We start from the raw sequence: 24642 nt of genomic DNA, 5'->3' as shown, positions 1-24642 counted from the left end.
ATATTTCATACTTTTCTCTGTTATTTTGAATGGTATCTTGCTGGTTAAGTCTTTTTCCATCTTGGGGCTGTTTGCATACACTATAGCTGTTGATTTTTGTTCATTAATTTTGTACCCTGCCACTCTACCAAACTCTCGTACAAGTTCTAGCAGTCTCTGTATTGAGTCTCTTGGCTCTTCTACATAAAGAATCATATCATCTGCGTATAGTGAGAGTTTAACTTCTTCGTTTCCCATTTGGATTCCTCTGATTTCTTTTTCTTGTCAAGTTCCCTGGCAATAAGGGAAATCCAAATTAAAACATCAATGAGGTACCACCTAACGCCAGTAAGACTGGCCCACATGAATAAAAGCACCAACGACACTTGTTGGCGAGGTTGCGGGGAAAAGGGAACCCTACTCCACTGCTGGTGGGGCTGCAGGCTGGTACAGCCTCTATGGAAATCAGTATGGAGAATATTCAAACAACTCAAATTCAACATACCGTATGATCCAGCAATAGCACTCCTAGGAATATATCCAGAACACTTGTTCTATGAGAAACCAACATCCACTCCTATGTTCATAGCAGCACAATCAGTAATTGCAAAAACATGGAAACAACCAAAATGCCCATCAACAGAGGATTGGATAAGAAAGCTATGGTTCATCTACTCCATGGAATACTACTCAGCTATTAAAAAAACCAAAATGCAGTTCTTTGTGGCCAAATGGGCCAAACTGGAAACCATAATGCTAAGGGAAATGAGCCAATCCCAAAAGGTTAAATACCACATGTTTGCCTTGATTTAAGATGATATGATGTTATGTATAACATGTTATGTTTTGAATGTTATATGTTGTGTATAAACTAAAATTGAAGTATAGGTGAGGTGGTCACAGAAGGTGGCTGGGAACTCGCATTTACTTTTAACATATTGGTTACTCATTACTATGTCAATTAATTCCATAATGATGTAAATTTTTGCTGATGGTATGTTGGAGCTTTCAATTGACTGGGATGATACTCTGCTGGCTCTGTCTTCAGACCAGAGAGGGTATACCTAAGAAGCCGTTGAACTTGACGGGACAATAAGATACTGGACTCTATGTTTGGTATACGCTTGCAATGGGGAAATCTCAACTGAACTTGAGCTGTGGTTATGCAACAAGGTGGAGGAATCCACCATGGTGGGAGGGTTTGGGGAGGGGTGGGGAGAACCCAAGTATCTATGTAACTGTGTCACATAATACAATGTAATTACTGAAGTTAAATAATAAATAATTAAAAAAAAAAGAAGAAAATTTAAAATCTGTACCATCTGCAACAAGAAGTTCTTCTTCATAATGAAGAGATGCAGAATTGATAGCTACAGGAGCTTCAGAACATTTCACTGCGTCCAAATCTATTGCGCTATGCAAAGCAACAGATTATCCAAAAGATATAACTGAGATCTCTCCCTCGGGATTATATTTTTTATTAGTAAGATACATATTAAAATTTAGTAATGTCACTTCTTTCATAGTAGCATGATCCCAAAGAATCTTCTTAGTATAATTGTGTCAGAAAGTGTTTTTAAAACCGGAAGTGTGATCACCAATTTCTTTAGGTTCTGCTTCAGGTTTACGCAAATTGTATCTGAGTAATAGTTTATCCGATGCCCCAGTTAACAAGTATTTACTATCCTGTGGGAAATCCACAGTCTTGAAAATGTGATTATAAGCCAGGGTCTTCTACTCATTTGCTGAAACAGCATCTCACACTTAGTCTAAGAAATCTGCAGGTGTTGTAGCTGCTTATTGGTACTTTTATTCATTGTTGAACCCCAAAGAGCATTCTTGAGCTCAAAAAATGCTCTGATCCAGACTCCTGCATTTCCTTAGTGGAGCATAAGCAGCCAGCTCAGCAAACACCAGTTAAAAAACATGCATAAGTTGTGATGCCACTGTCAGCCAAGCCGATCCTGGGCCACGTGTGGCCTGAGCAGATGAGCTACCTTGACTCACTGTCATGGCAGCGCTGCAAACAGCCATGCAACTGTTGAGACGAGAACCATCCTTGTCTTCTCTTGCCTCAGCTACCGAACCTCTGGCTCCACAGGCCCCTTCTCGGACAGTGAGGCTGTGCCTGAAAAAAGAAAGACAGTCCCGAGGCACCAAGATCAGCGAGTGGTTAGGTGAGATAGTCTGATTGGCAAGCATTGACTGCCAAGGAAGGGAAAGGAAGGGAGGAAGAGGGTGAGGGGAGAATTCTAGAAACCACCCAGTCAAGATTCCAAGGTCCACACCCATTTTATTTCTTTTTAAAATGCAAGCACTTTATTTAATTGTTACTGTTTCCTTGAAGTGACTAGTATCTCAATCACCTGATCCATTGAAATGGACAGACAATTCATTGACTTTTTTATCATTGTGTTTCAGTGTGTATGAGTTTTCATAGATAACCTTTATTTTCAATCGTCTGAGAGATTTTACTGTCAAAAACGTATTCTTCTATTTTTATTTTTTTGTAAATCTATGTTGTTATGTAACTTCCTTAATTTTCCTGTTTAGATAGTGATTTATTGGTATTGTCACATTCAAAGGTTTGTCTTAAACATTTATTTTACTAATAGCTCATGTTGAAGTTCCTCCTTTCATTCTTGTTAATGGTGAATTTTACATTTTTTTTAAATTATTCTAGCTGGAGTTTTATAAATTGGATCTTTTTTTAAATCAAGAGCTTTGATATTCAGCAGCTTACTCCTTTATTTATTTCCATCTTTGTTATTTTTCTTCCTCCATCTAATCTGAGTTTAATTTTAGTCTTTCAGTATTCATGCGGATGCCTTGTTTAAAAGCAAACAAAAACCTTTAGATGCCTAATACATTTATAGTATATTCTTAATGTAAAGGAAACCATAAATCTAACTTTATTATTATTATTACTTTTTCCAAATAACTATCCAGTTACCCAAGCAAAGTATAAACCTATCTTTGTGATGTAACTTTTGGAGATGATAACTTTAAGGTACAGCAACAATTCCATATATATTGGGAAAGTTTTCTTCTGCCTTTGTTGATACATCGATGTCTTCAGTGTCAGCAGCACAATTTTATTTTTATTTTTAGTACAATTATTTTAAAATCATATATTGATATACATACATACATTCACACATACATCATACATACGTGCTGTGGAATACCTACTTGTTAAATGCAAGTGTGAGGCTGATATTAATGCAAGGTTGGCTAAGCGGCAAGCAGCTTTCCCTGTCAGAGTTTCAGTTGCCATGCTGCTTCTGATCACCGCATTTCTGATTCTAACAACTTGCTAATGTGACTGGGAAGGCAGTAGAGCAAGCCCAAATATTTGGGTTCCTGCCAATCATGTGATAAACCACAATGAATAACCCAGCTCCTGGCCATCCCTGCCAATGGTGGACTTTTAGAGAATAATGGCAGAAAAGCAAATTGATCTCTCTCTCACTGTCCCCATTGTGTGTTTGTGTGCATGTATGCCTTTCTCTTCCAATCACTCATTCAAGTAAGTAAGAAATACAAATAACTTGAAGTCAAATCAACCACTTGATCAACTCAGAGGCCAAATTCTATTCTAAACCCATATCAAACTAATAACAAATGTTAAGAACGGACATTTTCTACATTGTTTTTGAAAATATTTCCCTATTTAAAACTTGGAAAATGGTGTATATACACACTAACCTGATATTTCCAGTGACTTGCATGGACTCATTATTTAGAGTTATAGCAGCTGGTCTCGCTGTGCTCACCTGTGCTAGACTTCCAAACATATGGCAATCTAAACTGCAAGGTTTGTTTCTTTGGACTCTAACACAACACACGTAAGTGGAACTTTTAGAGAACAATAAGGCCTAACTCTCCCACTTCATTGATCTAAATTATGGTATTGTCATTCAACATCAGGGATTAGAGCCATATACATACCTATAAACAAAAGTTTAGGAATTCAACAAACATCTGGAAATTTAAAATGAATTTTGCCTTAAACCAAAAAGCATCTTTGAGTTTGCTTCTTTGTAAAATGTACAGGTAAATGACCTAATTTTCTGTTCAATTTAACATTTGTAATTGTAAATTAGTAAAATGTACAGTTGCCTTTGTTTCATATGCTAAATCTTTAGAAGTATTTTATATATCATTTTAATTATTGCTGGAATAGTTGCCTGTGCTTATACTAATTAAATAAATGAAACTTATTAAAATATATTCTGAAGAAGAAATGTTAAATTAGTTCAGAATAATATAAACCAATGATTTTTTATCATTTCCAAACAGTTTAACTCAAGATGGCAAGAAAAAACTTCAGAATTTCTAGTCTTTTAAAACATACAACTTCAGTGAATGAAACAAAAAGCCATATACATATACAATAATATTTAATTATAGTAATCTACTAAATATTTCATATATGAGACAGGGACAAATATGTGATATGAAACAACTAATAGATTTATAAATTAAGTATGAATTTCTGTTTTGGCTTCTATGCAGATCGTAATAAAATCACAGATTAGTATAAATTAGAAGTGGCCAGGCTCCTGAAGGCAAAAAGTTGCAATTTATTTATATGAAGTAAAGTAGTGTTTGTCATCTCAATTATAACTTCATGTTTGAAATACAGAAATCATTTCTTTTTTTTTAAGATTTATTGCAAAGTCAGATATACAGAGACTTGGAGAGACAGAGAGAAAGATCCTCTGTCTGCTGATTCACTCCGGAGTGGCCGCAATGGCCAGAGCTGAGCTGATCCGAAGCCAGGAGCCTGGAGCTTCTTTCGGGTCTCCCAGGCAGGAGATCCCAAGGTCCTGGGCCATCCTCTTGACTGCTTTCCCAGGCCACAAGCAGGGAGCTGGATGGGAGGAGGGGCTGCCTGGATTAGAATTGAACTGGCACCAATATGGGATCCCAGCATGTGCAAGGCAAGGACTTTAGCAGCTAGGCTGCCACGCCGGGCCCCTAGAAATCATTTCTTTAAAAAGCAACATGTCCATTTGCAACTAAAATACTCCTATATATTCTCTCCAAATAAAATATAGTTTTATTACTTTAAAATTTTATATTGCATGTGATTAAAACATTGTTCTTTACTGGCACTTTCAATTTTATGGTAATCAAGAATGAATTATTTTAATATTAATTACGCTTAAAGCAAATAATGGAGAAAAATAATTTCACTGAGTCTAAGATTGTTAAATATGTAAGAAGCAATGCTTGCTTTACAATGAACTTAGGTTAACCGACAGTAGCTAGAAAAGAAACCACAGCTGAATGTGGCATTTGGGGCAGCTATAAAAAAGTTTGAAACACTTGCCATTGCTGATCAAAACAATAAAATTAAATAATTGTAGCATAACATTTCTGCCTGGTTAGAAGCAACAGATGTGAGTATGTAGCAAAATAATATAAAGAATCTGATATGAGCAGAGCGTTTGCATTTGAAGTAAGTCTGTGTTGCTTTTCAGATGAAAACAGGTTAATGTGACTCTATCATCTGTTTATGTATAAAAAATTATGCCCTATAATTAGAGGTTTGTTTATTATTTAAGAGGTGAGGCAGAAAGAGAGAGAGAGAGAAACATAGTTGCCTATGGGTTCACTGTCACAATAACAGGGTCTGCTCCAGGCCAAAAGCCAGGGGTCTGGAACTCCATCTGGGTCTCCCACATGGAGAGTAGGGGCCCAAGTACTTAAATCACCATCTGATGCCTTCCCAGGTACATGATTCAAAACCTGGACTGGAAATAGAGTATCTGGGACTCAAACCAGTACTCCAATGTGGAATGAACCCAGGAGCTTCTTCTGGGTCTCCCATGTGGGCTCAAGGGCCCGAGAACATGGGCCATCTTTTGTGCTTTCCCAGGCCATAAGCAGGGTGATGGATGGAAAATAGAGGTAGTTGCTGGGATATAAGTCAGCACCTGTATGGAATGCTGACAGCACAGTGGAGGCCCAGCATGCTCTACCATGGCTACAGCACCAGATGAGTTGAATATTTATGAAACTTGTAATTGCAGCTATATACTACTTTAGAAATTATGACTTTTCCCATTTAAATGTATATACATTACCTATGTATAACCTAATACATTCAAGTAGACACTCGGTACAGATAATTTATGTGTCATCATTTACCACTTCGTTGTCAATAGTACATAAATATTTCTGTTCATGTAAGCACATATTTAATGTTTGTCAAATTACTTCATTAAAGTATTGGGGGAAATCTAAGAAATACACTAATGTAATGCACTCTTGTTAAGACATGCTGAAGTTCAATAGTGTACACACAGATGCAGAATAGAAACATCTAAGTTTTGCTTTTCAACTCCATTTTGCAGTTAGATGAGCTGTATCTTTCAAAAGAAAACATGTACTTATTTTATTTGAAAGCTAGAGTTATAGATACAGACAGAAGAGAACTGGAGAGAGAGCTTTCATCACCTGGATCATTCCCCAAATGGCCAGGAAAAAGACCAGGGATTCCACGCTGTTCTCACATGTGGAGGAGGGGAGCCAAGTCCTTGGGCATAGTCTTACGCTTTCCCAGTGCCATATTAGGAACCTGGACAGGAAGCAGGACTGAGCTTAGTCTGGCACTCGAACACGAAATGCAAATGTGACTTGTGGCTGTTTCACTGACTGCCTGTCAACATTATCCTGATAACTTGTGTCTTGAGATAATTATGTATCTGCAAACATTTTTGTTCAGGTGTGGGCATTTGCTATGCTAGTTGAAACATCCCTTGAGAGTTCTACAACTCATGTTGGAGAGCCTAGAAGGAGATCATCTCTTCACTTCTGCTCCAGCTTCTTGTTGGATGCAGATGAACAGTATGTGATTCCTAGGTAATTGGTCTCAGATTTTGACTTCCTATGGACCCAACAATGGTCTCTCTTCCATATGGTCTCTTCTAATGGTCTTTCTCCCGTACTCTCTTTTTCATTTTATTTTTGCTTGTTTATTTAAAAAAAATTTACTTATTAATTTAAGTTCAGAGTTAGAGCAAGAGAAGGAAAGATGGAGAGAGAAATCGGGTTCTTTCCTGAAATGGTCACAACAGCCAGAGCTCCTGGCTGCTCAAAAGCCAGCTGCCAGGAGCTGTTCTGTCTCCCACACGGTGGCAGGAGTACAGGCACTTGAGTCACCCTCTACTGATTTCCTTGGCCATTAGCAGGGATCTCAGTGAGCCACGGAGCAGTAGGATTCAAAATGGTGTCCATGTGGGATGCCATCCTTGCATACAGAGGCTTAACTTGCTATGCCCCAAGGTCAACTTTTTGACTTTCAGATCGTTTTAGATTAGGAAAATACAATTCATGCCTCTTATTTCCAAATTGTGCATCACTTTTCCCCTTTTATTTTAATCTCCTTAAGTTGATTTAGAATTCAAGGTGAAGAACAGTTTTGCCTCAGAGTCTTCCTAAAAGTGTCTTTCATCAAAGTCTGAAAGGATCTGACAGATATCTGTTGCGGGCCTGTTGCATTCTCAGGGGGCTCTTTTTCTTCCCCAGGGGTGATTTTTCCTCTTTAGACATCCAGCATTTCCTTTTCTTTAGCTATCTTCTTTGAGCGCAGAGTACACTGTCACTCTCTCTGTCATGTTCACTTGTTAATTGATAGATTTTTCTTTGAAATAAAATAGTTGCTGCCAAAGCGTTACCTAAGCCAGACAGTGCACTTCAAACATTTCCTCTCTGAGAGGTAAGTCTGATAAAAATCTTTTAAAGCATATTTGACAGCAAGGGGAACATATTGAAAGGGTTATACCAGGGCATTTTCAAATCAAAAGGCATACATCAGGAAATGGCTAATCCTGGGCTCTGGGAAGACCCTCTGGTAACAACAGCAGATGAAGGGATTGAGCTGCAAATTCTTTAAATGGTGGCATTTTCCCAGCCCTGTCTGCCCACATGGATCTGTCTGGAAAGCACTGTCCATGGGCACATTTATCTTTCTCTTTGGCCAAAGATGATTTTTTAAAGATGATGTGATTTAACACCCTATCTCATTTTTAAAGATGTTCATTCTATTTGAAAGCCAGTTTTAAACAGAGAGGCAGAGGCAAAGATCTTCTGTCTACTGGTTCACTCCCTAAATGGCTGCTACGGCCAGGGATGGGCTCATCCAGAGCGAGGAACCAAGAGCTTATTCCAGATTTCCCACGAGGCTGTAGCAGCCCGAACACTTGGGCCATCCTCTATGTTTTCAAAGGCCATGAGCAGAGCTGGATGGGGAGTGCAGCAGCCAGGACACAAACAGAGGCCCGTGTGGTATGCCAGTGCGGCATCGAAGGGTTACCATGCTTCACCACTGCCTTGGTTCCTCTACCTCATCTCTAACATGCTGATACGTATTTTCCTGTTTTTTCCGTTACTTCTACTATCAATAATTAGACTCTGACAACAAACACATTGTGATCATGCATTAAAATGTCTTTTCAAAAATTCAGTAATACCATATAAATGACAAAATGAAAATATTCAGTCTCTAATTAATCATAAGCAACTACCAAGCATTTGTTTTAAAAATACAAATATAGTAAACTTATAAAATTATCACACCACAAGATTATGTATTATGATAAACATACCAATGTGAAAGGTTCAGAGATAATACAATTGCTGTAACTGGGTTAGATTCATGTGCAGATGAGTATTTGACTCAGATAATTAAATGGCTTGTCTGTATTTGCATTGACAGCATTAAGGCTTGAAACCCTATAGAAGGTACCCAGGATTTCAATTTTAAAAGAGGCGAGCAGAAGCCCTGAACTGTGTATGCTGACAGGTAGGGGGAGGTCCAATTAAAAAAAAGAGCTAACGTGAATCATGACGTAACAAGTCAGAAACAATGAGGGTAGTCTTAAACTGCTGCTGTTCAGGGGCATAGACGCATGTCAAGCAGAATGGTGAAAGTGCATTGCATGTGAAGTTCTGCTAGGTTCCTTCCCTGGAGGAGTTTATTATCCAACACAGGCACTGAAAAAGCAGCAACTTCCATAATCACAAGATCTTCTGCCATTAAAGCAGAATGAAAGAATTACAAGGAAAATCAAGGAAAATATTTCTGATTATTCCTAAGAAATTTTATTAAAGAAAAAAAGAATTAGATTTGTACAAACTAAATTATCAAAGCATCAAAAGGAAAATAGCCAAAGAAGGGGAACATGTTACAAAATACATGCGGAAGAATTACCATGCTTTAAGCCTCACCCAAGCAATATGTGCTATTTTCTTCCTTGATAACAAAATTGATGATCTTACAGATAATCAGTTATGTAATTCTAGATGTTGAAGTAAGTAATCTATTTCATTGGAGGGGATGATATTGTGCCAGCTCTGCTTTCAGACCAGAGATGGTCTCCCAAGGTAACTGTTGAATTTATTTGGACAATAAGAGTCTGGATTCTATGCATGATACATGCTTGCAAGGAAGGAATCATGACTGGATTTGAACTGTAATACTGCAACAAGGTGGAGGAATCCACCAATGTGGGGAGGGCACGGGGAGGGGTTAGGGGAATCCCAGAACCTATGAAACTGTGTCATAAAATAAAATGAAAGTTTTGAAAAAGTAAGCAATCTATATTATGTGTTTAAATTATATTATAACTGCCAAGAAATTTAGCAAACTTGACCACTGCTAGATTTAAGCATCATTTTATTTACCTCTTTCCGAGGGTGGTGAAGTAGCAACCCCATGTCCCTTGGGCAGTTTTGTTCGGATTTTTGTTTTCTAATGCAATGTGTGCTTGCTGCTGATTACTTATTCAGAGAACGAGTCTCTGATCTGTTCCCCGCATAGGGAACAAGGAGATTTGCCAATTTGCTTGATGTTGTTTTCCTAATGTGATGACAATAATTGTAGAGAGAATGTCTCTTTCTCCCAAATTCTTAATCTGGAGCTACCTTCCCAGCATGATGCTATTTGAGGATGGGGTTTTCAGGAGATGATGAAGTCTTCGAGATGAAATCTCATGAATGGGAATCCTCATAAAAGGAACCAGTGAGCTCCCTTGTCCCTTCACCTCATGGAGTGCCATTATGAACACAACACTTGTGAACGGGAGGCCAGGCCATCACAAGTCACTGAATCCCCCAGCACCGTGTTCTTAGACATCCCAGCCTCCAAAACTGTGAGAAGTAAATTGTTGCTGTCTCTCAGCAACCTGAGCTGGCCAAATGGTAGTAATTAAGGTGTATAACACCATCCTAATAATAATATAGCACAATTTATAAAGAAAAGGGAAAATAAGCTAATAAAATGGTGACTTTCAATCTAATTTTCTATGATACTAAAAATGTTCGAACTCTTGAGCTACATAATACAGGAGCCGACAACTATGTGTGTCTAATGACCACTTGATCATTGGCTGGTGAGAGGAAAAAGTGAAGTAAATTATAAACTTTCATTGAATGTTAATCAAGTTACATCTCAGTAAACATGTGACTATCTTATTGGAAATGTTTGCATTATTGGACAGTGATGTTCCACAGACACCACATTAGTGGCTCTCAATGTCATCTGAGGATCACTGAAGTTCTTTGAGAAATGTTAGGGAATCCATGGGGCAAAAACACATTGTATAATAATACAGGAAGATTATTTTAATGGGCATTGTTTCATATATACTGCCTTTCATTATTTCAGTTCCCCAAAGTTGGAATAGCTGTGTGGGCCAAAGCCATGGAAATGGGAACACACTTCCATAAAAGACCTTTTACAAATTAAAATAAGCTTGGCTAAGTTAAATTGTTTGCTAGCCTGGAAATTCCCACGGTTTAGTAAGAGAAACTTTATTTCCCTCTACTCCTACAAATGTACCTGGGGAACACTAATCATACTAGAAACCTTAGTCAATAAGTTATGGCAGCTCTATAAGTCACACTGCTTCTTAAAACTACTGTTCAGAAAATCTACATATACATCTAGTACGTTTTATTGACAAGACAAGGCATGTGGCTAGACTTGAGTTTAAGGAACTAGAAAATTAGACTACTAGCATATGACCAGTGAAGGAGTAGCGGTATTAGCAAAATACCTAAATGAATAGTTTTGTGTGCAGGCTGGTACAAGGGACACAACATAGAAATGCGTCAGCATAACTCAGGCATGAGAATGGCTGTGTCGTATGCGGGGGCGGGGGGTGTTTGTACGGGAGATAGAATGTGATAAAATTTTGAATAATTTCTACAAGAAGTCTGATAAGATTTGCGAATGAACTGAGATACAAAACAAAAATTTCGGCAAATGAAATCCACAGTTCTGACTAAAGCAAATTGTGCAAGGTTGCTATTTGCAGAAACGAAAGGATCTACTTTGAAGAGTAGTCTCAAGAAGTTGGCTTTGTAGGGGTTAAATTTTTGGATGCATAATCATCAAAAAGTTCTATGCATATGTCTAGGCATGCTAAGATATATATTTTGCCTGAATCTGTCTACCCTTTAAAACTCTAACTTAGACCATTTGTGCATGCAGAATCAGTCCATTGATCTTGCACTTCTGTTGATGAGAGGAATTACTCCTAGGCTGCTGTTTCTGTGATCCTTTATCCATAGAAATTCAAATTTTACAGGATTTATTATGTACTTCTTTATCCAGTGGTCCATGAAACCAAACTAAGAGCTACTGAATGTAATGAAAGGTTTCCTATTATGCTGTAGAAAAATACCTCGGAGAACACAATCACTCCACAAAATTGTGAGAAGTTCTAGTTTGGTTTTACTCTATAAGCCCAGGTGGGTTATATCTACTTTTACAATTATATTCCACCTTTTAAATGCATACAGGCTCAAAATGATCAAGATCAAATATGCTATGAATATTTCAGAATACTATACTCAGTACTTTCCTGGCATATTTCATAATTCACTGTGTGTTGAGAAAATGTTAATCCCATCCTATAATGAACAATGGGATCCATCCTGAAAAACAACTTTTGGTTCATCGCAATTAGAACAACTAAATCAGTTTCTCTTATTACAGACAGAGCATTGCAGAAGGTCCATTATTACGGACTTTTTCTTTGTCTTCTGCAAAACTTTAATTCCACCAAACTTTTCTAAATTACAGAAATTTGTTTACAATCAGTAGAGACAACTGTAACTTTCTAAGTTCTTAAATAAAAAAAAACACATACCATTGAAATGATTCAAAGTAATATTGACTTGCTACTCACTGTTCAGGACAATTTGACATGAATTTCTCATAATTCCTACTGAAGTTACTATTGAGCCCCTGCCAGCCTTGCTAATGTCCTGATAACATGTGAAATATAGCCCCACTTTGGTGTTAATGGAGTATCTTGGTTGATTACAGTACAAGAGCAAATAGTAATGTCTGTGGCCTCCAGTGGACCCCCTGAATCCTACCAAGCTTTACTTTCATATGCAGCGATTTGAAGCTTACGCTCTTATCATCCCCACTGTTTTTGCCAAGACTGCAATGGAGTCAACTAATCTGTCAGTTGCTAACTCTACTAAAAACATGCAACCAAAAATGTGAGCCATAAACCCTAGTACAGCCACCCATACATACATCGTTTTGTTTTATTTAATATTGTTTTCCCTATACTGGCTTCTTCTATGTTTGAGTATTATTAGACCTTTTGCACACTAGTTTTGGTTCTAATTTCTCTGACTCTGCGCTTCTCCTGAAAGCAAGAGTTTGCGTTTTGCTTTTGTATGACTTATTTCCAGTGCAGGTCAAAACACTGGGAAAAAAAAAATCTATTCTCATGAATCTACAAGTTATTTTATTCTTTCTGTGCTGGGTACTGAAAAACTTATGTTTCCACAGAAATTTCTGCCCTGCAGAAAACTTGTTCTAAATTCAGCCACTAGTCAAGCACAGGTGCAAAACCTTTCCAGCTCTCACCCCATGTTCCGACGTAAATGATCTATCTCTGCATTATCCAGCTGTGCCTCTCAAACTCGAAGGCATTTTATTCTTTCATCTTCCCCAGAGGATGTTCAGTGTGGAGCCCACATTTTTTTCCTTCCCAAGAACACATCTTACCTACCTGAAAAATGTCATTGCTTTTTGTCATATCATAATGATATCACTTAGATCCTTTTTTCTTCTCTAAAAAAAAAAGGAACATCCTTCTTTCTGCATTCCATGTCAGATGACAAGGGTGTATGAATCAACTTCAGTGAGCACTATTCTTTCGGCATTTCAGCATGATGATGAAAGACTTCAGTTATGAACGTAAGTCCCATCTCTTGAAAACATCTGTTTCTAATTTTTGAGCCAATGGAATATGACCACTATCTTCCATAAGAGATAGAGAGTGTGCCACAATGGCTACTTTTTCAAGTGAGCACGCACTCTTGAGGACTATTCTTCATCAGCTTAGGAGCTCTCCTTAACTGACAAAAAATGCACTTTTCATAAGGTAGACAATGTGACCTGCTCAGGAACCAAGCTTAAATAAATCCTTCCCTATGCCACTAAGTCTTTTATAGTTTAATGTTAGGATGAACTGAATCACCATGTAAATAAAGATGCTAAATCAAAAACCAGTGAGTATTTTTTAAATAACAAGAATAGATAACTCCTATGGTATGGTGATAGTTGGTGCCAGCATTCTTTAACAATTCTATACTTAGTTGGCTCATTTAATTTTCACTATATTTTATTAATTCAATAATATTATGTTTACAGTAGGAAACTAAAGCAAGGAGAGTTTCAGGCATCCGTGCAGGGACACACAGTTGGGGAAATAATAAAATTAGGAAACAAAAAAACTTACTCGTATTTTCTAAGATGTTGTTTTGTAATTTTAACAGTACACTTTTCCTCAGCAAAGGGCATTTTAACCTTCCACAAATTCCAAAAGTAATTGTACGTGTGTGTTTTATTTATTCTATGTTTTGTTTCTAGTTTGTTTATTCTTTTTTGGAATTTGAAGGATCAATTCTAAGGATCAATTAAGCACTGATTTCTCTTGTCATTGGTTTCAAGTTTTTTCACTGCCACACTAAAATCCAACACACAAAATATGTGCAAGTGTGTGTCATAGAAGTCTTGAAATTCCATGAAACACATGGGATGCATGTGTAGATACAAGAATTCACAGAAAATCTACATAATGGAAAAATTGCCATCCAAAAACACATAGTAGGTATAAATCACAAAAACTGCACATGCATTTCAAAAAATGTTTATTCTCACATAAGCCATTATTTTAATTCTATTTACCATGAACTTTGAAGGCACTCAGATTTATTTGCTTAAAGTAGTTTGTCAACATTATTCAGAAAACAAATACCATAATGAAGCTTTAATATCAGAACATACCGCTCCTATAATTATGCAGTTAATTAGTGTTAGTTACTACCTAGTAACAATGATAGTAGTAATTCTGTAACACTCTGATCTAATTTTTACGTTGAATACCATGTGCTCAAGTCATAAAAAGCATGGAAAGCAAGTCAGTAAGCACTCGATGCATTTTGGTCATTGTGATTACTATTCAAATTTAGACTGTCTTGATTCACCTAAAAAATGTTGGGGCAGGTGTTTGGTAGAGGATCTCAGAATTGCTAAATTGCGACATTCTGTTTCAATGCATTTCTACTTCCAGACAAAGATGGACTTACAATGAAACTGTTTACCATATCTTGACAATAGGATGCTGAACTCTCTGCCATTGTCCATGCCTGCAGTGATGGACATATGACTGTGTATGAAGAACTATACTTTAGTAACGATATAGAGGAACTAAGCGGGGGAGAGGGCTGGAATAAGGGAAATACCAGTAGCCTATGGAACTGTATCCTAAAATGATAATAACAATAAAATGTAAAATGTGAAAAAAGTGCCTAATTTGTGTCCCAGCTACTCCATGTCTAATCCTGCTAATGCACATTATGAAAGGCAGCAATAATTGTCAACTAGCTGAGCTCCTGTAACCTCTGTGTGATTCACAGATTGAATTTCAGAACTCTGGCTTTAACCTTCCCAGTGTTGGCAATGTCTTGCAAGCAGAGGTAAGGAGTACTGAGAAGGGAAGATACAGCGCTGTGTGCATCTCTACTCCTGAATAAGAAGATGGATTCCCAGTGAAACTGTTGTACACAACTTGACAATAAAAAAATGCTGGACTCTACCATTGTCTGTAACTACAATGTCACATACATTCAAATAGAGGAATGTTGGACTATTTCGGAAGGACTATAATATCTTAATAATAAAGGGAAAACAGCAGGTCTGAGGGTAAATGGGGGGGGTGGAAGGGGAAATCCTTGAGTTTAAGGAATCATAGACTGAAAATGAGAGAAAAAGAAAGAAAGAAAGGAAGGAAGGAAGGAAGGAAGGAAGGAAGGAAGGAAGGAAGGAAGGAGGGAAGGAGGAAAGAAAGAAAGAAAGAAAGAAAGAAAGAAAGAAGGAAAGGTAGGTAGGTAGGTAGGTTCTGGAAGGCAGGAAGGGATAGAGGGAGGGAAGGAGGAAAGAAGGAGAAAAGATATCCTGAATGTTAAAGATTTGTAGTCAGTCAAGGAGAGCTCCTAAACCGCTAGGGAATAGTGCTTAAGAGTGTGTGCTCTCCTGGCGCGGTAGCCTAGTGGCTAAAGTCCTAGCCTTGCATGAGCCGGGATCCTATATGGGCACTGGTTCTGATCCTGCTGTATCCTTGTGGCCTGGGAAAGCAGTCTAGGCTGGCACAAAGCCTTGGGACCTTGCACCCAAGTGGGATACCTGAAGAAGCTGTGGGCTCCTGGCTTTGAATCAGCTCAGCTCCAGACTTGCTGCCACTTGGGGAGTCAATCATTGGATGGAAGATCTTCCTCTCTTCTCTTCTTCTCTATGTATATTTGACTTTACAATAAAAATAACTTTTAAAAAAACAGTGTGTGCTCACGTCAAAAAGTACACTGTTTTGATGACCACTGTCCTGTACTATGTCTTAAGGTCTGGAATTGTGATTCCTCCAGCTTGATTTTGACTCTTCAGGATAGCTTTGGCAGTTTGTGGTCTGTTGTGTTTCCAGATGAACTTTTGTATCATCTTTTCTATTTCTGAAAAGAATGTTGTTAGGATGTTGATGGGGATTGCATTAAATCTGCATATTACTTCTGGTAATATGGATATTAGCGTGCTGCTGATTCTCCTGGATGAGAAACATGAGAAACAAATTTTTTCCATCTTTTAATGTATTCTCCCATTTTAAAAAAATGCTTTATAATTTTCATCATTGAGGACTTCCATACTTCAGTCAAGTTTATTCCAAGGTTTTTAAGATTGTTCCCTGCTTCTATAAAGGGGACTGTACTTGCAAGTTGTTTTTCAAAACCATGAAGCTATTAGTATGTACAAAAGATTGGTTTATGTTCATTGGTTTTGTATACTGCTACACTGCCAACCTTTCTTATGAGTTCCAATAGCATCTTGATCGAATTATTTGGTTGTTCTTTGTATACAATTATTCCAATCCAAAAAATGAAGTATAAAAATGGACATCATGGTCATAAACAGAAATAGAATAATCAGGAACAAGCAAACATACACAAACAAATCAGAAGGGCTAAATACATAATCCACCAAAATTGAATCAAGAAGCAATTAATAATCTAAATCACCTTATGAGCAGATGAACATTAAATCAGTAATTCAATCTTCCTTTTTTGATCAGTTGGACTAGTGGGGAATCAATTTGAACCAGCTCTATGATTTGTTGATCTTACATATTGTTCTTTCAGCCTTTGTTTTATTTCCTCTCTTGTTTTGAGTATTTCTTTTTTGCTGCTAATCTTAGGATGATTTTGCTGTTTTTTTTTTTAAGCTCTTTCCAACGTATGGATCGTCTATAGTATCTGATATAAAAATGGAGGCCTTGAGAAATAAACAGGATATAAAAAGAAGCAATAAGACAACACGTATAGTTATGGGAAAGAGAAAAGTTTCTGATCATGGTGTCTGCGTTCTAGTGGAGGTAGCCTGACCTGCTTCTATCCTGTGCTCTTCCTGCCTGGGCTTAGGGGAAGTCTGGCTGCTAGCAGGAGCTAGGGTGATTGTTCTGGCCTTTCTGAACTGAGCAGGAGCAAAGTAAGGGCTTATGGTAAAGCCAGGGCTCCAGCTGACAGTGTCCTTCATGGCTACAGTGGCAGCTAGCAAAAACTATTTCTGTGGTCTTACATACATGGGCACTGGAGTTTTAAGTCTGGATGCACCCAGGAAAGTTCTGTAGTCATCCAGGCATATACTGACAGGTTTAAGGTAATGTCGTGAGAAGATAATTAGACATCTTGGTCTAACAAGTTAGACATCCCTTTAAGTTCTAGAGATCAAACTGTGCAGCCTAGTCCTCAGCATCAGAGAGAGAGGGAGAAGAGAGAGAGAGAGAGAGAGAGAGAGAGAGAGAGAGAGAGAGAGAGATGAAGAAAGAAGCTGGAAACACCAGATTAATTACATATAGCAATAACATTATCAAGTGAAAACTATCAAATAAAAGTTCTAAACAACATTTGCCCAAAGGTTTGGTATCTGCTATAAATTTGAAACAAAAGCACAGGTTTACAATTAACCTAAATTACACATTAGAAAAAGCAATAATATCAATGATAAACATTCAGAAAATGCTATAGGCAATTTTAAGGACAATGATCAATTACATCATACACAAATCATACAAGATGTATTCCTCCCAAAACTTTCATGACTTCCCATCCATTCCTCAACATGCATTAACCTGGAAATATTCTGTAAAACAAGCGATAAGAGCACATAGAAACATCTCACACTTTGGAATAATTTAACAGTGGGTTAGAACAAATCTATACCAGATTAGTTATATATATATATATATCTGTTAAACCAAATTATAGAAAAAGTTTGCCAAGCAGCAGTTTTTCTCATTTTTCTTTTTCCTCTTTTTTTTTTTTTTAATAAACATTGATTTGCTTATCTCTTACCCCACCCCTCTCAGGTGAGGGATGGAGGTGGTGGTGAGGGGGAGAGCTACAGAGAGTTCAGATCCTGATGATGGCTGGGTGGGTTTTAGTCAAAATATTCAGAGGGAGAACAGGATAGGCAAAAGGTTAAAATGGAGAAAAAGAAGGTTTAAATATAGGAAATCTCTGATTGCCATTTCAGTGGTGGACGTTATCTAGTATATATAATTTGGAGGCCAAATTGAATGTCAGACACCCAGTGGAGGGAGCAAACAGAGACCTTCAGGCAAAAGTGGAGAGAAGGGAGAGAATAAGGCAAGATGGTGGACAGGGTCCTGCCATGTGGAAGAGAAGGGCAGGATGGTAGACAAAAGGTGGGGTGGGTGGGGTTGGAAGATAAAATGGGAGGTTTGTTAGCAGGGTAGAAATAGCAGAAAGAGGCCAGAGAAATCGGGGAAGCATGTGGTGCAAGAGCCCTGGAAGGGTTTCCTTCTTCATGGCTAGAAGATATGGAAAGGAGAGACATACAGCAGAGTCAAAGAGGGTTTCAACAGAGGATGGGACCTCCCCCCACCCTTCCGAATGCAAACAGTTGTTGATTAGATCTCAGAGTATATCTAATCCAGAGAGTTATTAAGCGACCATTTGGAGGATCTAGCTAGGGGATACTGAAGCCAATTCACAAAGGTGTATTCGAGTTTTAGGTTTTAGGTAACAAGCCAACTGAAGGCTTTCTAAATTTGCTAGGATGCAGCCCAAGAGAGTTGTGGGGGCCACTGTTGATGAAAAAACAGCTCCCATGGTTACAGATTCAGGTCCAATTGCAAGCATGGATCATGGATTGATACACAGAGATACAAAGGCGTCTCCTAGTTCCTCATGTGCCATAAAATAATGGAATAGCTCTCCTAGAAAGTCATCTCCAGGCCTGGCATGGTAGTCAAGTGGCTAAAGTTCTTGCCTTGAAAGTGCTGGGATCGCATATGGGTGCCGATTCTAGTCCCAGCAGCCCCACTTTCCATCCAACTCCCTGCTTGTGGCCTGGAAAAGCAGTCAAGGACAGTCCAAAGTCTTGGGACCCTGCACCTGTTTGGGAGATCCGGAAGAAGCTCTGGGCTCCTGGCTTTGGAGCGGCACAGCTCCGGCCGTTGCCGCCACGTGGGGAGTGAATCATCAGACGGTAGATCTTCCTCTCTGTCTCTCTTCCTCCTCTCTGTACATCTAACTTTCCAACAAACATAAATCTTTAAAAAATATACACTACCATTTTATTACATTCCACTTTAACCATCTGAAGCACCCTCATATTTCTGGTATGTAAGTCTTATTTAATGCCAAGAAAAGGAATATTACATAATGAGACAAAATATAGTTGTAAAATGAGTACATAGACATTATTTAGTGCATTACATTAGAATGAACTTTATGTGAAGGGAACAATGTTAGTGTTAGAGTCTGTATATTTGCAAAATCAGGAAGGGAGAAATTAGTCCTAGCGTAAAACATTTTAAGAGGTTTGTCCATTGTACAGATATCTGCGAAAGGTAAGCAGAGTATCTGGAAGTGGAAAGGTGTGTGTTGGGGTTGTGGGGTAGAGAACATGAGGAGGGAAGGGAAAAGTAAAACAAGGAAAAGTAAGGTGGAATGTAAAATGAGAAAAGGCAAAGAATGAAAGAAGGGATCTGTAAGAAAGGAGGAAATTTAAACAGAAAGCATTATAGGTATGAGCATTTTTAATTTGTGTTTTGTTATATTAAAGATCTCTGACTCTGAATAAAAGTGGAAACAAGAATGTCTTCATATCTAAAGCACAATGGGAGTGATTCACTGAAACAATAAACATATTAACCATTGTCTGTTCTATACAGGAAGCGGGGAACAGGAAGGGTGTACTTTTTCCTTTAATTTTATTTATAGTTCAGCCAAAACATGAGAGATATGAATTATTTATAATGTTCCAGGAGTCATGCTATGATTTTATATGCATTTTCTTCATTTAATTCTTAAAATAACTCTACAAGTCTGTGTTATTAGTTAAATCTGTTACCATTTGAAAGAGGGAAAAGTGAGGATAGAAAAGGTACTCTTAAAAGATGTTAGGATCAGCAAAGAAGCTCAGGATAGTACAACTGCAGACATTCAATATCTGTTCTCCTTTCCAAAGGTAGACAACTTCCCAAGTGATCTGCCTAAGTTGTTTTTCAGAGATCCCTTGATTATATTTTAGTAATCTAAGAGGAGCAAAACGTTATGAGGTGGATGATTTGCAGGAGTATACTTATTAATATCAGGGCATAATACTATTTCTTCTACGTAAAATAAAGAAGAGTGATTTGAACTTTATGAGAAGAAAAGAAACAAAATAGTATCTGTTTCAAATAACAACATTTCTACTCATTTCTATTCTCACCCTGACTTAACTTGGGTTAAAGTTTTGACTGCATCACATTTTCTCATTATCCTTGATATCATTTATTCACAGGGACATACAGAATGCCAAATGCTCATAGGACCATAGATTTGAAATTTTCTACAGTGGAGATGTGAGTTACAGGGCTGAAATCAAGGTCACAAGTTAACATCTGAATGCAGAAACGCCATGGTGCCAATCTCTTGCTGTTCTGCCAGAAAAGAGACAACTCCAACATAAAGCGTTTATGGTGTTTGTTCTCAGGAGAAAGTGGAACAAGCCTTCAAAACATAGAACAAAAGAAGGAACAAAAGGTAGAAGTGAGGAATTGAGTGACAGATGAAGAATTAATTGAAAAAGTCAAGAGGTACCCACTGCAGTGGTTTGCAATTCCCAGAGTATTGGAGGTGACTCAGAAATGGCTGGAGGCAAGTCTGGCAGTCTCACAGGGCTACAGACAGAGAAGGGCCATACTCTTGGTTAGTGTTCTGCTTTAGTTGTCTTGTGAGTATTATTTTTTAATGGTTTGTATCTCTAGCTTTCACAGAGTTTTGCAGATTATGTAGAACTTATCAGTTATGTATGCTCTCGACAAAACATCTTGAGCAAACAAAAGAATCTTTGAATTTTGTCCAGCTTGACTATGAATAGGTCTTTCATGACTTACCCTCAAACACGAAAAAAAGTCAAGAATTTTTAGGCCTATTGGAAAACTTATTACATGAAAGAAAAATGAAAAACAGTGTGAAACATTAAAAGAAAATTAAAATAAAAGCACTATAAAGCTAAAAGAAAATACCTGTATGCATAAGAACTACAATTACTAACTAAACACAATACCAGTTCATAAATGAAACAAAAACATGATACTATAAACATAAGCACTCAGCAAAAGCGAATTACTCATATAAATGGAACAAAGGCACTGAAAAAGTTTGAGGAAATTAACAAAAAGATAAAATAAAAAGACAAGGTCATGGAAGACAGGTTTTGGCAACAAGCAGGACTCTGATTAGAACTATAAAGCTCATTCTGTAAGGGTTATTTTTATTGAAGAGACAGAGTTACAGAAAGAACTGGTTCATTTTCCAAGTGACTGAAAGCACCAGGACCAGGCTAGGCTGAAACCAAGTATCTGGAGTTTCTTCTGGGTCTCCCATAGGGGTGCGGTTGTCCAAGGAGTTCAGTATCTAAAGCTGCATTCTCAGGTACATTAACAGAATGATATTTTGGGAATGGAGCAACCAGAACTTGAATGGGCAACCTATGGGTTGCTTGAAGTCATAGGCAGTCGCTTAACCAGTTACAAGACCACATGGGTCCTATAAATATAAAACTTTTAGGGAACTAGAAGGATAAGCCTGCTTCCTTGGAGTTCAAATCAGCCATATTTTAGTTTTACAAAGAAATAAGAATTGAGCACTTGGCAAACATTCAAATTAATATGGCCAAAGACAGTCTATATTGTTCTGCTGGACGTTTTTTGGTGTTTCTTAGCAAAGAGCTTTGACAGGCTAACTTATATGAACAATCTCCTTATATATACATACTCCTTTATAAGTGGCTACACAGCTATTAATCTCTTCTCCAATTTGAATTGAAAGCAAAATCAACTTTGAAGAAATAAAAATCCTTTCAATATTTCCTACATTTTTAGTGCTTCTCCAAATTTGAATTGCAAATTGTTTGCCTCCTTCGCATCTGCCTGATACAATCTCTCGCCACCTCTTGAACAGCATTTTGTATCATCTCCCTTCCAACCTGTTACAAAACTGCTTCTCTTTCAGTTCAAGCATCTGGGAAAGTATTCTCTGTTTGATTTCTGTCATCTTATGGTCTTCATTTGCATACATGAAACTGAATGAGACATTTTCCTGTTCCTCCAAGTGAACTCTAACCACGCAACTCGAGTGGAATGAAATTTTTCCTTCATTTCAACTTCTCATTTCCTCTCTGCCATGAAAATCAGGTGGCCTGTTGTGCACCTTGCCGTGCTCAGTTGAGGATATCAAGCTGTTCAGACACATGCAGAACAAATCCCCCTCAGGATTGTGTGTTCCTGCATTCTGTTCCAGACAGATGACCATGATGGTTTCACACAAAATCTCCCATGGTAATGTCAGGGGAATTTGATTTTTTTCCCCACATTGATTGCTTGGTATATTTTGAAGCCAAAATGCATTTCATTTATGACTACTATTTAAAATTCTATCTGGGGGCCAGCATCGTGGCATTTTAGTGACAGATTGTATCCTATATAATGTTTATGTGTAACTGTGTGTGGCTTCATAATGTGTGTATCAATGGCCATAATAGTCGAGAAAAGATGTAGATACTGTGACCATGAGAGAGCCTTACACGTCAGATAACGCAAGGTGCCATAGACTGTGTGCTGTGAGTCTTGACAATGCATGTTTGAAACTGAGTCTTTTGTAACATTCTGCATTTCATAGTGTGTATGTGAATAGCCATGGTCATGTTAACAGTTATTCACAAAACAAGCATGCATTCATGTAGCAAGTACAACAAAAATACTTTTTTATCATTTTATTTCTATGAGCAGATTTAAATTAGAAATTTAAAAGTCAATGATCATTGGTGTATAAAATTGACAAAGTTTTTTTGTTTGAATTTCACCATATCAAGAAAAAGATTGAGACTGCAAATTATGACAACCTCCCTTTTCACACACAAGAAAGTAAACACACACAAGATATTACTATCAAATATAGTCATTTATGTTTATAAAATAATGCTATTACAAAGAAAACACATAAAACTATATTTAAGTAGAACAAAATATTCACACACACCACTTCAAATTGATGTTGAAAATTGTAAACACTGAAAAAAATAATAACCAAGTTTTTTTTTCCTACCAAACATATTGAAATTTGTTACCTAAGTTTAGTTATTTAGTTCATGGTAAATATGATATTTTTAAAAAAACATTTATTTCTATTGGAAAGGTGGATCAGATTTACAGATAGAAGGAGAGACAGAGACAAAGATCTTCCATCCGATAGTTCACTCCCCAAATTGTCGCAAAAGCTGGAGCTGAGCTGATCCAAATCCAGAAGCTTGGAGCTTCTTCTATGCCGGGCCCTAAAGCATTGAACCCTCTTTTACTCTTTTCCCAGGCCACCAGCAGGGAGCTGGAGAGGAGGTGGGGCATCTGGGACATGAACCAGCACCCATGTGAAATTCCAGCAGCTGCAAGGTAAGGATTTAGTCGTTGAGCAATTGCTCTGGGTCCAGTTAACATATTTCTACTCAGTGAGTGAAAGCATTTAACTGTTGGGAAAGCGCGTATTAGTAGATATCCCTTAGGGTCACAGGATACCATGTGCAGATATCTGGATTATGAGAAATCTTTCTTTTCGAAGTCTACTATATCCTAATCTGTTGTTGCTTCATGCTAACACAGTATCACTGCAGTTTGGTATCCTGGAAATTGATTCTGCTGCTTACTAAATCAACAACCTCATGAACGCTATTTAACATTTCTTAATCTCTTTTAATGGGAATACTATAATTAAACACTATTCTAATTGAGGACAGAATTAAAGGTAAATGTTGAAAAGATTTTGCATAAAAACCTGACATAAAGTAGGTGATGGAAAACAGTTTATGAGTTTAATCCATTGTACCCTGCTGTTCAATCCAAATGTGAACTCAGAATGCAACATTTATACACACATCAGTGAACGAAAAAAAAAAAAAAACCACAGGCAATTTGGGGCAGTCAATCAGTAAACAGTACTCTTTTGCTATAGAGCTTTGACAAAGTTTTTGAAGATGTGATCATTTGCCTCCAATTAAGAAGAAACAAGAAATCCTCACATTTGAAAAAATAATGAAATGAATAGTTGATACATGTTGCCTAAAACTGCGTGCTGTAGAAATTCTGAAGACAAAAATCTTCAGTGTGAGCAGGAATAATTAAAGCAGCTTCAAAGACTGTGCCTGGGGAGTATGGTATCTGTCTTCTTGACCTTCCACGTGTTCAGAATTATTAACCACAAGCACCAATTCAGGTCTGGACTCAAGTGGAACCTTCCAGGGAGGTTATTTTTAAAGGTTCCTTTTTGTAGTTTTTGATTCCTTTGGGCAGTTCCTTCATGCTTTCCATGTGTCTATTCATGTGACATTTCTTAAAACTTTTAATGAATCATTTCATTTCATATTCATGAGTGACATAGAATACAAAGTAGCTTACAGATGGCATGAGTGCAGAAAAGCTGAAAAGTAGAGAAAACAACTCAGAATTAATCAACTTTGTCAGAAGATGTGAAAAGCATTTCATTGCCTTCCGAATACGAGTTCACTCCTTG

At 37.5% G+C, this 24642-nt stretch overlaps 1 pseudogene; it reads right to left on the bottom strand.

Moving 5' to 3' along the window:
- Positions 1–1290: 1290 nt before the first annotated feature.
- On the bottom strand, positions 1291–12888 carry LOC131480502 (serine-threonine kinase receptor-associated protein-like; annotated as a pseudogene).
- Positions 12889–24642: the final 11754 nt, after the last annotated feature.

Source organism: Ochotona princeps, chromosome 6, assembly GCF_030435755.1.
Source record: "Ochotona princeps isolate mOchPri1 chromosome 6, mOchPri1.hap1, whole genome shotgun sequence".
Lineage (NCBI taxonomy): Eukaryota > Metazoa > Chordata > Mammalia > Lagomorpha > Ochotonidae > Ochotona > Ochotona princeps.
This window is presented reverse-complemented; position numbering and strand designations above follow the sequence as displayed.